At 43.8% G+C, this 11996-nt stretch overlaps 1 pseudogene; it reads left to right on the top strand.

Annotated features, from left to right (window-relative positions):
• The first annotated feature begins 10301 nt into the window (after nt 1–10301).
• On the top strand, nt 10302–11537 carry Zfp622-ps1 (zinc finger protein 622, pseudogene 1; annotated as a pseudogene).
• Nucleotides 11538–11996: the final 459 nt, after the last annotated feature.

Here is an 11996-nt window from a genome sequence, read left to right as displayed (position 1 = left end):
ATTGATGTTGAGAGATATTAAGAAATAGTGATTATTGCTTCCTGTTATATTCATATTTGGATGTGAGGTTATGTTTGTGTACTTTTCTTTTCTTTGTTTTGTTGCCAAGATGATTAGTTTCTTGCTTCTTCTAGGGTACAGCTTGCCTCCTTATGTTGGGCTTTACTATTTATTATCCTTTGTAGTGCTGGATTTGTAGAAAGATATTGTGTAAATTTGGTTTTGTCATGGAATATCTTGGTTTCTCCATCTATGTTAATTGAGAGTTTTGCAGGATACAGTAACCTGGGCTGGCATTTTCGTTCTCTTAGGGTCTGTATGACATCTGTCCAGGATCTTCTGGCCTTCATACTTTCTGGCGAAAAGTCTGGTGTGATTCTGATAGGTCTGCCTTTATATGTTACTTGACCTTTTTCCCTTGCTGCTTTTAATATTCTTTCTTTATTTTGTGCGTTTGGTGTTTTGACTATTATGTGACAGGAGGTGTTTCTTTTCTGGTCCAATCTATTTGGAGTTCTGTAGGCTTCTTGTATGCCTATGGGTATCTCTTTTTTTTGGTAAGGGAAGTTTTCTTCTATGATTTTGTTGAAGATATTTACTGGTCCTTTAAGCTGGGAGTCTTTACTCTCTTCTATACCTATTATCCTTAGGCTTGATCTTCTCATTGAGTCCTGGGTTTCCTGTATGTTTTGGACCAGTAGCTTTTTCCGTTTTACATTATCTTTGACAGTTGAGTCAATGATTTCTATGGAATCTTCTGCTCCTGAGATTCTCTCTTCCATCTCTTGTATTCTGTTGGTGAAGCTCGTATCTACAGCTCCTTGTCTCTTCTTTTGGTTTTCTATATCAAGGGTTGTTTCCACGTGTTCTTTCTTGATTGCTTCTATTTCCATTTTTAATTCCTTCAACTGTTTGATTGTGTTTTCCTGGAATTCTTTCAGGGATTTTTGCGATTCCTCTCTGTAGGCTTCTACTTGTTTATTAATGTTTTCCTGTGTTTCTCTAAGGGAGTTCTTCACGTCTTTCTTGAAGTCCTCCAGCATCATGATCAAATACGATTTTGAAACTAGATCTTGCTTTTCTGGTGTGTTTGGATATTCCATGTTTGTTTTGGTGGGAGAATTGGGCTCCGATGGTGCCATGTAGTCTTGGTTTCTGTTGCTTGGGTTCCTGCGCTTGCCTCTCGCCATCAGATTATCTCTAGTGTTACTTTGTTCTGCTATTTCTGACAGTGGCTAGACTGTCCTATAAGCCTGTGTGTCAGAAGTGCTGTAGACCTGTTTTCCTGTTTTCTTTCAGCCAGTTATGGGGACAGAGTGTTCTGCTTTTGGGCGTGTAGTTTTTCCTCTCTACAGGTCTTCAGCTGTTCCTGTGGGCCTGTGTCTTGAGTTCACCAGGCAGGTCACTTGCAGCAGAAAAGTTGGTCTTACCTGTGGTCCCGAGGCTCAAGTTTGCTCGTGGGGTGCTGCCTACGAGCTCTCTGTGGCGGCAGCAACCAGGAAGATCTGCGTCGCCCTTTCTGGGAGCTTCCGTGCACCAGGGTTCCAGATGGGGTTTGGTGTTTTCCTCTGGCGTCAGAGATGTGTGCAGAGTGCAGTCTCTTCTGGTTTCCCAGGGGTGTCTGCTCCTCTGAAGGTTTAGCTCTCCCTCCCATGGGATTTGGGTGCAGAGAACTGTTTATCCGGTAGGTCTCTTCAGGTTCTGGTGGTGTCTCAGACACAGCGGTCCTGCTGCTCCTGGGCCCTCCTCTACGAGAACCCAGAGGCTGTATACAGTTTCCTCTTGGGCCAGGGATGTGGGCAGGGGTGGGCAGTGTTGGTGGTCTTTTCTGCTCTGCAGCCTCAGGAGTGCCCACCTGACCAGGTGGTGAGGTCTCTCTCCCACGGGGTTTTGGGGCAGAGAGCCGCTGCGGGCCAGGATCCGCGGGTTTGGGACTCCTGGTAAACACCGGAAGTGCCCGATCCTAGAGGAATTTTGCCTCTGTTTGTCCTGAGTTCACCAGGCAGGTCTCTTGCAGCAGAAAAGTTGGTCTTATCTGTGGTCTTGAGGCTCAAGTTTGCTCGTGGGGTGCTGCCTACGAGCTCTCCACGGTGGCAGCAACCAGGAAACATCCTGTATTTCTTTAAGTGGGCTGTTTACTTCCTTCTTTTTTTTTTTTTTTGGTTCTTTTTTTTCGGAGCTGGGGACCGAACCCAGGGCCTTGCGCTTCCTAGGTAAGTGCTCTACCACTGAGCTAAATCCCCAGTCTCTGTTTACTTCCTTCTTAAAGGTCTCTATCACTATCATAAGATGTGATTTTCAATCAAAATCTTGCTTTTCCAGTGTGTTTGGGTACCCAGGGCTTGCTGTGGTAGGAGAACTAGGTTCTGATGGTGCCAAGTGGCTTTGGTTTCTGTTGCTTAGGTTCTTGCATTTGCTTCTCACCATCTGGATATCTCTAGTGTTAGCTGATCTTGCTGCCTTTGACAGTGGCTTGACCTGCCTGTAAATCTGTGTGTTAGCACTCCTGGGAGACAAGGTCTCTCCCAGCAGGATTTGGGTACCAAGAGCTGTGGCACAGTGCCAGCTCCTGGTGCAGAGGAAAACCAGAAGGATGACCCATGATATCATTCTTTAAAGGCCTTTAAAAAATATCTATGCTCTATTCAGCAAAAAACTCATGTCTGACCAGCCAATACCTAGTGAGTTATTTGTTTAATGAATGCCAACATGACTGGGGACTTGATGGATCTGGAGCCATGAAGACAGAGTTTTTATTTTTCCATCTTTATTAAATTGGGTATTTCTTATTTACATTTCAAATGTTATTCCCTTTCCCGGTTTTCAGGCCAACATCCCCCTAACCCCTTCCCCTCTCCTATCCTATGGGTGTTCCCCTCCCAACCCTCCCCCCATTACCACGGTCCCCTCAACAATCATGTTCACTGGGGGGTCCAGCCTTGGCAGGACCAAGGGCTTCCCCTTCCACTGGTGCCCCTATTAGGCTATTCATTGCTACCTATGAATTTGGAGCCCAGTGTCAGTCCATGTATAGTCTTTGGGTAGTGGCTTAGTTCCTGGAAGCTCTGGTTGGTTGGCATTGTTGTTCATATGGGGTCTTGGGCCCCTTCAAGCTCTTTCAGTCCTTTCTCTGATTCCTTCAACGGAGGTCCCCTTCTCAGTTCAGTGCTTTGCTGCTGGCATTTGCCTATGTATTTGCCATATTCTAGCTGTGTCTCTCAGGAGAGCTCTACATCTGATTCCTGTCAGCCTGCACTTCTTTGTTTCATCCATCTTATCTAGTTTGGTGGCTGTATAGGTATGGGCCACATGTGGGGCAGGCTCTGAATGGGCGTTCCTTCAGTCTTTGTTCTAAACTTTGACTCCCTATCCCATCCTAAGGGTATTCTTGCTCCCCTTTTAAAGAAGGAGTGAAGCATTCACATTTTGGTCATCCTTCTTGAGTTTCATGTGTTCTGTGCATCTAGAGTAATTCGAGCATTTGGGCTAATGTCCACTTATCAATGAGTGCATACCATGTGTGTTTTTCTGTGATTGGGTTACCTCACTCAGGATGATATTTTCCAGTTCCATCCATTTGCCTATGAATTTCATAAAGTCATTGTTTTTGATAGCTGAGTAGTATTCCATTGTGTAGATGTACCACATTTTCTGTATCCATTCCTCTGTTGAAGGGCATCTGGGTTCTTTCCAGCTTCTGGCTATTATAAATAAGGCTGCTATGAACAGTGGAGCACGTGTCTTTGTTATATGTTGGGGCATCTTTTGGGTATATGCCCAAGAAAGGTATAGCTGGGTCCTCAGGTAGTTTTGTTTTAGGATAGAATGTTCTATAAATATTTGTTAAGTCCATTTGGTTCATAACTTCTGTTATTCTGTCTATGTCTCTGTTCAATTTCTGTTTCCATGATCTGTCCATGGATGACAGTGGGGTGTTGAAATTTCCTACTATTATTGTGTGGGGTGCAATGTGTGTTTTGAGCTTTAGTAAGGTTTCTTTCATGAATGTAGGTGCCCTTGTATTTGGAGCATTGATATTTATGATTGAGAGATCATCTTGGTGGATTTTTCCTTTGATGAATATGAAGTGTCCTTCCTTATCTTTTTTTGATTACTTTTGGTTGAAAATAGATTTTATTCAATATTAGAATGGTTACTCCAGCTTGCTTCTTCAGAGCATTTGCTTGGAAAGTTGTTTTCCAGCCATTTACTCTGAGGTACTGTCTGTCTTTGTCTCTGAGGTCCTGTAGGTCCTGTTGGTGTTCTCCTCCCCATCATTCCCCCATTACCACCCTCCCCCCAACAATCACCTTCACTGGGGGTTCAGTCTTGGCAGGACCAAGGGCTTCCCCTTCCACTGGTGCTCTTACTAGGCTATTCATGGCTACCTATGAGGTTGGAGCCCAGGGTCAGTCCATGTATAGTCTTTGGGTAGTGGCTTAGTCCCTAGAAGCTCTGGTTGCTTGGCATTGTTGTACTTTTGGGGTCTCGAGCCCCTTCAAGCTCTTTCAGTCCTTTCTGTGATTCCTTCCCGTTCTCAGTTCAGTGGTTTGCTGCTGGCATTCACTTATGTATTTGCTGTATTCTGACTGTGTTTCTCAGGAGAGCTCTACATCCGATTCCTGTCAGCCTGTACTTCTTTGCCTCATCCATCTTATCTAGTATATGTATGGGCCACATGTGTGGCATGCTTCTGCCTGGGCTCTACACTTGGCTCCCTATTCCCTCCCAAGGGTATCTTGTTTCCTTTCTAAGGAAGAAGTGAAGCATTTGCATTTTGGTCATCCTTCTTGAGTTTTATGTGTTCTGTGCATCTAGGGTAATTTGAGCATTTGGGCTAATATCCACTTATCAATGAGTGCATACCATGTGTGTTTTTCTGTGATTGGGTTACCTCACTCAGGATGATATTTTCCAGTTCTACCAGTAGTTCTTTAAGTCATAAACAATGACTTTATGAAATTCATAGGCAAATGGATGGATTTTTGTGTTTCCTCTTTAAGGGCTTCTAGTTGTTTACTTGTGTTCTCTTGTATTTCCTTAAGGGAGTTATTTATGACCTTCTTAAAGTCCTCATTATCATGATAAAATATGATTTTAAATTTAGATTTTGCTTTTCTGGTGTGTTTGGATATTCATTGTTTGCTTTGGCGGGAGAATTGGACTCTGATGATGCCATGTATTCTTGGTTTCTGTTGCTTGGGTCCCTGTGCTTGCCTCTCACCATCAGGTTGTCTCTGGTGTTACCTTGTTTTGCTATTTCTGACAGTGGCTTGACTGTCCCATAGGGCTGTCTGTCAGGAGTGCTGTAGACCTGTTTTCCTGTTTTCTTCCAGCCAGTTATGGGAACAGAATGTTCTGCTCTCAGGCATTTAGTTGTTCTTGTCCACTGGCTTTCAGCTGTCCCTGTGGGTGGGAAGCAGAAGGGCCTGCCCCTACTTTTCCAAGGTCCCTGCTTGCAGGGGTCCTAGATGGTACTAGTCGTTTTCTTCTAGATTCAGAAATGTGGGCAGAGAGTAGTCTCCTCTAGTTTTGCAGGCCTGTCTGCCCCTCTGAAGGTCTAGCTGTCCCTCCCATGGGATTTGGGTACAGGGAGCTGTTTGACTGGGTCCGTTTAGATCTGGGCGCAGTATGGACTGCAGGGCTCATGTAGCTTCACTGCTCCTGTCTTTCTTTGCCCACAGGCATTATATAGTTTCCTCTTGGACTAGGGATGTGGGCACAGGTGGGCAGAAGTGGCGGTCTCTCCTGCCCTGCAGTCTCAGGATTCCCCAGGCTTCTGGGCTATCAGCTCTCTCTCCCATGGGGTTTGGGAGCAGGGAGCGGTGCACTGGGATCAGCGAGGTTGAAGATAGAGTTTTAAGTATTCTTGCCACATGAATGATGGTAGATGAGGACACCAAGGGGACATGAGGACATCTCGGCCAACCAACACAACCTGTCTGATATGTCATAATTTGACTCTGGCTCATTTTCTTATAAACAGGATTCAAATGCTATCATTGCTTTTTATTTAGGAATCAGAGACAAATTTTCCTTGATATAAAGATCCCTCAACTCTCACTTTCCAGGTTTGAATTTAATCCTATTATCTACCAATTCAGCAAACAGTCTGGTCTTTCAGATTTTTGGAGTCTCAGAGTTCCTTATATAATAATGTTTGTGATTACATTTAACTTATGTATTTTATGAAGGTTAACGTTAGATGATAGCCCTGAACCCTCCAATACTTGTATTATTCCAAACATTAAACATAGAACTTAAAAATTTTAATTATGTGTGATTTAAGTGTGGGTTTGTGCATGCAAGTGCTGTGCCTGTGGAGGCCACAAGAGGGCATTGGACCACCTAGATCTGGAGTCACAGGTAGTCATGAACAGGTCCTTGGCAACAGCAGGTTGTGCTTTTAAATGCTGAATTTTATCTCCAGCTCCATTCTTCGTGTTCTTTTTTTTTTCATTTTTAAAAACAGGATTTGTTATTTTTAATTATGTATATGTATGCATGTCTGTGTATGGGCATGCGTATGTGAATGCTGTGCTCACAGAAGCTAGAGCATTAGATTCACCTGGAGCTCGAATTATAGTTAGTTTTGAGCTCTCTGATGTGGGTGCTAGGAATCACCCTCTTGGCCTCTGCAAAAGCAGTGCTTATTTTAACCACTGAGCCACCTCTCCTGCCACCAGCATAGCATTTAAATATACTATACCAGGTATGGATGATCATGTTTAGAGTACAAGCATTTTATAGTGTTTCATAATAACCAAGGTACCTTTTTATTTGCTTACTTTTAAGGTTTCTTTTCTTTTTCTCTTCATGCCTGGTGACTAGTAAGTTAAAAAAATGCAGATAAGAACCTGAGTTTTATACTTTTCCAGTCCAGCTGTCTTTTGGACTGAAGATTCAGAAAGAACAGGAAATCTTGAAGGTTGAAAACTGACACTCATCCATCTTCGACAACGCCCTTGACTTCTGTGCCAACCCAAATCTTCAGAAGAAGAATGCTGCTCTGCGATCGCTTACTTGGACTGCCATACCAGAACAGCTGAGCTTAATCTCTTTGACTCCCTAGTTCCACAGGTATTTGTAGAGCTTTGTGCTGAGTACCGTGTGGGATACAGAGAAGTGCAATTTATAGATTTTGCCCTTTAAGCTTTTATTGCTTAATCACAGTGAGAGGGAGTCAAAGAGGCACACTGTGAAACCGAAGCGGGATAGATTCTGAAGTTTCCATTCTAGTGGTTGAAGTTTAGGTAAAAATCATATGAAATGTAGACCATCGTCCCTCCTAATCAAGCAAAAATCATACAGCAGAGAAGTCATTTATCCTTTCCTGTCACGGACTGACATGTCCAGTCTAAGGAAGAAGTTTTCTCATCATAGTTAGGGTATATATTTTCTGTATGTGAAACTGAAGGTAGGAAAAAACAGGAATAGATGAGTCTGCTCCTGACCTGCTTCATAGCCCCCTTTCACATTCAAGGATAACAGGCAGTCATTGATTCCTTCCTTCTCCAGTCACCGGAGCCTCATTTCGAAGGGGTTCAAAGGGTAGAGGCAGCTCTTGGCCCCTCCCTCAAGGAGTACAAGTAGCAAAGTACATATAATACAACTCTTGAGGTAGACTAGGGGGTTTGCATCCAGTTCCTACTACTAAGCAGCTATTAGACCTTGGATGCAGAACTTCACTGTTGCATGTCTTAGTTTCCTAGCCTAGGAAGCTGATGTAATACTGGTGATTCAGTGATCTAATCTGTATAAATTTCATAGCAAGCACCCTCCTACTCACACAATAAGTATACTAGCTGTTAGCATGAATGGCCCACAGATGGCTATGTGAGTGATATGTTCAGAATGTGTTTCCCTCTCCTCTAAGTTCATTTGTTGAAACCTTCTCCTGTAAAATTATGGTATTAGTGGGAGGTAACTTTTGGAGGGAAATAGATTATAGAGAGAAGTCTTATACAAGAGGTGATGAGATGAGAACTTACCTAAAGACAGTCCCCTTATAGAGACAATTTGACCTTCTACTCTTTGACATCAGAGTTACAAGGTGATGTCATTGGTTAAGAAGGTGGCTCTCTTAGAAATTAGTGGTGATTAAGAAGAGACCAGCCTCATTGATGTGAAATCTTCTGGGAAGTGTTTGCTGAGAGCATGAAGAGGCTGTGTTCCAGAGATAGCCAAGGTTGTACCTCGTGCTGCAGCTGGACTTGGTAATGTGTAAGAGTCACCCAGGTGGTACTGGTTTAGTGGCATGAAGGAGTCAGGAAGAGCAGCTGAGGCTGGGCACTGTGAGAGGCCATGGAAGGCCATTGGTGAAAGTGCAGCCTCAGTTATAATTGATCGCCCAGGACTGAAGGGGTCATGCAAAGGAGTTGAGCCTTGGCACCATGAAGAGAGCCTGTGAGAGGCTATTGGTGAAGCCTCATTGCAGCAGAAGAGAGCAGAATTTTGGAGATGCCAGTGCCATGAGAAGATCAGCAAGAGCAGCAGCAGCAGCAGCAGCAGTGGAGTACAGGTATCTGGAACCTAGAAGATGAGGTGCGTGCTACAAACGGCAGAGCTGGAGAAGTGACCTAAGTCCTTGGAGGAATCTAGAAGATTGTAAGTGGATCCCAGACATTGGACAATTAGAGTTTGATTTTGCTTTGGGTTGTAACTGTGCCCTGATTTTTTCCCTAGTAGAGCCCACAGTTAAGAGACATTGAACTGTAAAAAGACTTTGAATTTTAAAAGAGATTGGATATTTTAAAGGGATTTTACTATGTAAGAATTTGTAAAGACTGGGACTCTTAAAGTTATTTAGATCTTGGGGATGAATAAGAAAGTAAGAGTTGATGCTTAATATCTGATGTGTTTGTGTGTCAAGTTGACAAGGGATCAATTGTACTGGCTAGTTTTGTATGTCACCCTGACACAAGATGGAGTTATCTCAGAGAAAGGAGCCTCAGTTGAGGAAATGCCTTCATGAGACCCAGCTGTAAGGCATTTTCTCAACTAGTGATCAAGTGGGGGAGGACACAGCCCATTGTGGGTGGTGCCGTCCCTGGGCTGGTGGTCTTGGGTTCTATAAGAGAATAAGCTGAGCAAGCCAGGGGAAGCAAGCCAGTACGTAACATCCCTCCATGGCCTCTGCATCAGCTCCTGCTTCCAGCCTGTATGAGTTCCAGTCCTGACTTCCTTAGATGAACAGCAATGTGGAGGCATAAGCTGAATAAACCCTTCCCCCCTCCGCCCCCCCAAAAAAAAGAAAAAGAAGAAGGTGGCTCTCACCAGACAGGAAATCTGCCAACACTTTGATCTAGGGCATTACAGCCTTTGTAATGGTGAGATATACATTCCTGGCATTCGTAAGTCATATAATTTATGGTGGTATGGCATCCTAAATAGAGGAGACAAGGGCTTATGCTTTCCCTAAGGATATAGGGAGCTGGAAGGAGCATCACTGTTAGCTATTGTAGTGAGAAAAAGCAGCTATGTTACAAAAGCCTAATGATTTGTGGTCTCATTAGAAAGTTTAGGTCACAGAATAAGCAAATTACATGCACAAGGGGAAGGAAGAGGCTCCTCAGAAGAGAAACTGGACATGTGGATTCTTCCCTCTGTGATGGTCATTAAGAAAGGGAGGGATAATACATAAATGGATAAGAAGAAGTCAACAAGCACCTTAATAATTTTTCCTATATTCCAATAAGGTTGAATATGGGTAAGCATGAAAGAAATTCCAGGGATCCCCAGAAAGAAGAAGAATTTGTATCAGATCCTATCTCCTTGCCAGAGATTTTGGCCATAACAATCCCTGTGGAAGAGCAGAGAGTAGTGAAGAATCACTTTTCATAGTGTATGGGAGAAAGGGTTGACCACTGTGCAAAAGGTAAAGGACTTCCTTTCCTTCCTGGCACCTTGTCTTCTATAGGGACAAGCATTCAAGCTACCTGAGAATGGCAGCCCTGTAATTATCATGAAATATGGAAAAACTGGCTGTGTTCCGAGAAAAAGCTGAGGGTTCAAGGACCACAGATGAACTGTGTAAGCACATTTCCGGGCAGTAGCCATCCTGTGAAGAAGATTCAAATCCACTTTGATGCAGAGCTACTTTATTTTCACTTCCACATGCGTCCTGTCTGGCATGCTATAAGAATATGGAGGCATGGCTGCCTGTTACTTTCTGCCTTGTGAGAGCAACATATACCTGTATCACCTGCCAGGTAGCATTCTCTGACTTGGAGCTGCAGTAGGCGCATGCGAGACCGACTCGCATAGCTAAAGTCTGCATCTCCAAGTGGTTAACATGTCCCATGTTAACACTGAAAACCTTGGGGAATCAGCAGGCTGTGGTGGAGGAGGGCAAGAACATAGCCACCTACTATACTGTCTGTTGTAAGAAGCTTACCACTTTCAATGTCTGGGAAAGATTATCTCCAGTCCTGGTGGCATACGGAGTGCTGGCTGTGAATCACCAAGAAAAGATGATGAACAAGAACTCAGAGAAGGAACTAAGTGTGGATGGTGTGGGCAAGGTGCCATAAATGCAGCCATCAAGGCTCAGTCATTCACATGCCCCGATAAAGTGACTTCAGCCTCTACGAAAGCGTTCAAATGTGGCATGCCTGAGGACTCACAGCTGAGCCTGGGTGGCGAAGCCATCTAAACTCCAGTGGTTTGATTAGCAGATGAAGAAGCTGACCAAGCAGCAAGTATAGGAAAGCAAGGAAGAGGAAGAAGAGGAAGAAAAGAAGGAGGAAGACCTAGATAAAGAAAGTTGAGAGCATACCAATGTTGATGAAGAATTTGACTATGACGATACTGACATCATGGGCCACATTGAGGAGATGAAAGATGTCTGAGCCAAGCCTACGTGCAGGTGCTATCCCAGTAGCAGAGCGCTTATTTTCTCTCCACTACTGAGTATCCCACACTAAGAATGCGACTCACAGGACGGACATCCACAACTTCTTCATTCCCCATATAAAATATCTCTCAGACATAAAATGACTGATTTATGACACGAGAATTGGCAAGATTTACTTGTGGTACAATGAGAGAGGAAAATTATTCTACCATTCAGAAGCTGTCCAGGCACACAAGAATGACGAAAGTCACTGCAAGCTTTCACATATGGTGATGCTACTTTAGAATTCCCGGGCGCCTGTGATTTTAGGAGTAGTTACACAGATCATAGGGAAGGGATGAAGCTAAGGAGTTGCCTTCAGATAAGAACTTGGAGTGGGATGATGAAACCATGGTGCTGATCCTTCCAGTGCCAGATCAGCTCATCACTCCTTGATGAGGTACCACAGATGGTGATTTGGCTTATCAAGAGCTGTGGAAACCAGAAGGCTGTGGGCTAGAGCAACTCTCATGTAGGAGTGTGCTGTGCTGTACCATGTAGTAGGTCCAAGGGATGAAATCAAAGAGGATGCTGAAAACAGGAATGAAGCAAAGCCAGCCAATAGATGCATGTCAGGACTCAGGTAGGATTCCAAGCAGCTGAGACTAAGTTATGTTTCCTGCTATACTTTCTCCTTGCCTGAGGAACAGTGGAAGCCAGATTGTGGGATATATTTGCTGTCACTTCATTTGTTATTCCTAATTAGAACAAAGAGTCACAGTGAAAGAAGTGAGAAGACATACAAAAATATAGTTTAAAAAATGCACTGCCAAGCCAGGTGTGGTGGTGCAAGCTTGGAGTTCCAATACTCTAGAGGTAAAGAGAGGAGGATGGGGAGCTCGTCCTAAGTTATATAATCAGTTCAATTTCAGCCCAGGCTACATAGACCTTGCCCCTTCCCCAAACTATACCAAAACAAAGCTATATACCAAGACATAAACCTTCAATAAGAGCAGACTCAGAGAAAACCTAGATATTAGAACTGTTAGTCTAGCACTTTTTTTTTGAAGGCAGGATCTCACCAGGTAAGTCAAGCTTCAAACACATAATCCTCCTGGCTCAATCTTCTCAGTATTGGAAGTATAGGCATGTACTTCCATGG

This window comes from Rattus norvegicus, chromosome 10 (assembly GCF_036323735.1).
Source record: "Rattus norvegicus strain BN/NHsdMcwi chromosome 10, GRCr8, whole genome shotgun sequence".
NCBI lineage: Eukaryota > Metazoa > Chordata > Mammalia > Rodentia > Muridae > Rattus > Rattus norvegicus.
This window is presented reverse-complemented; position numbering and strand designations above follow the sequence as displayed.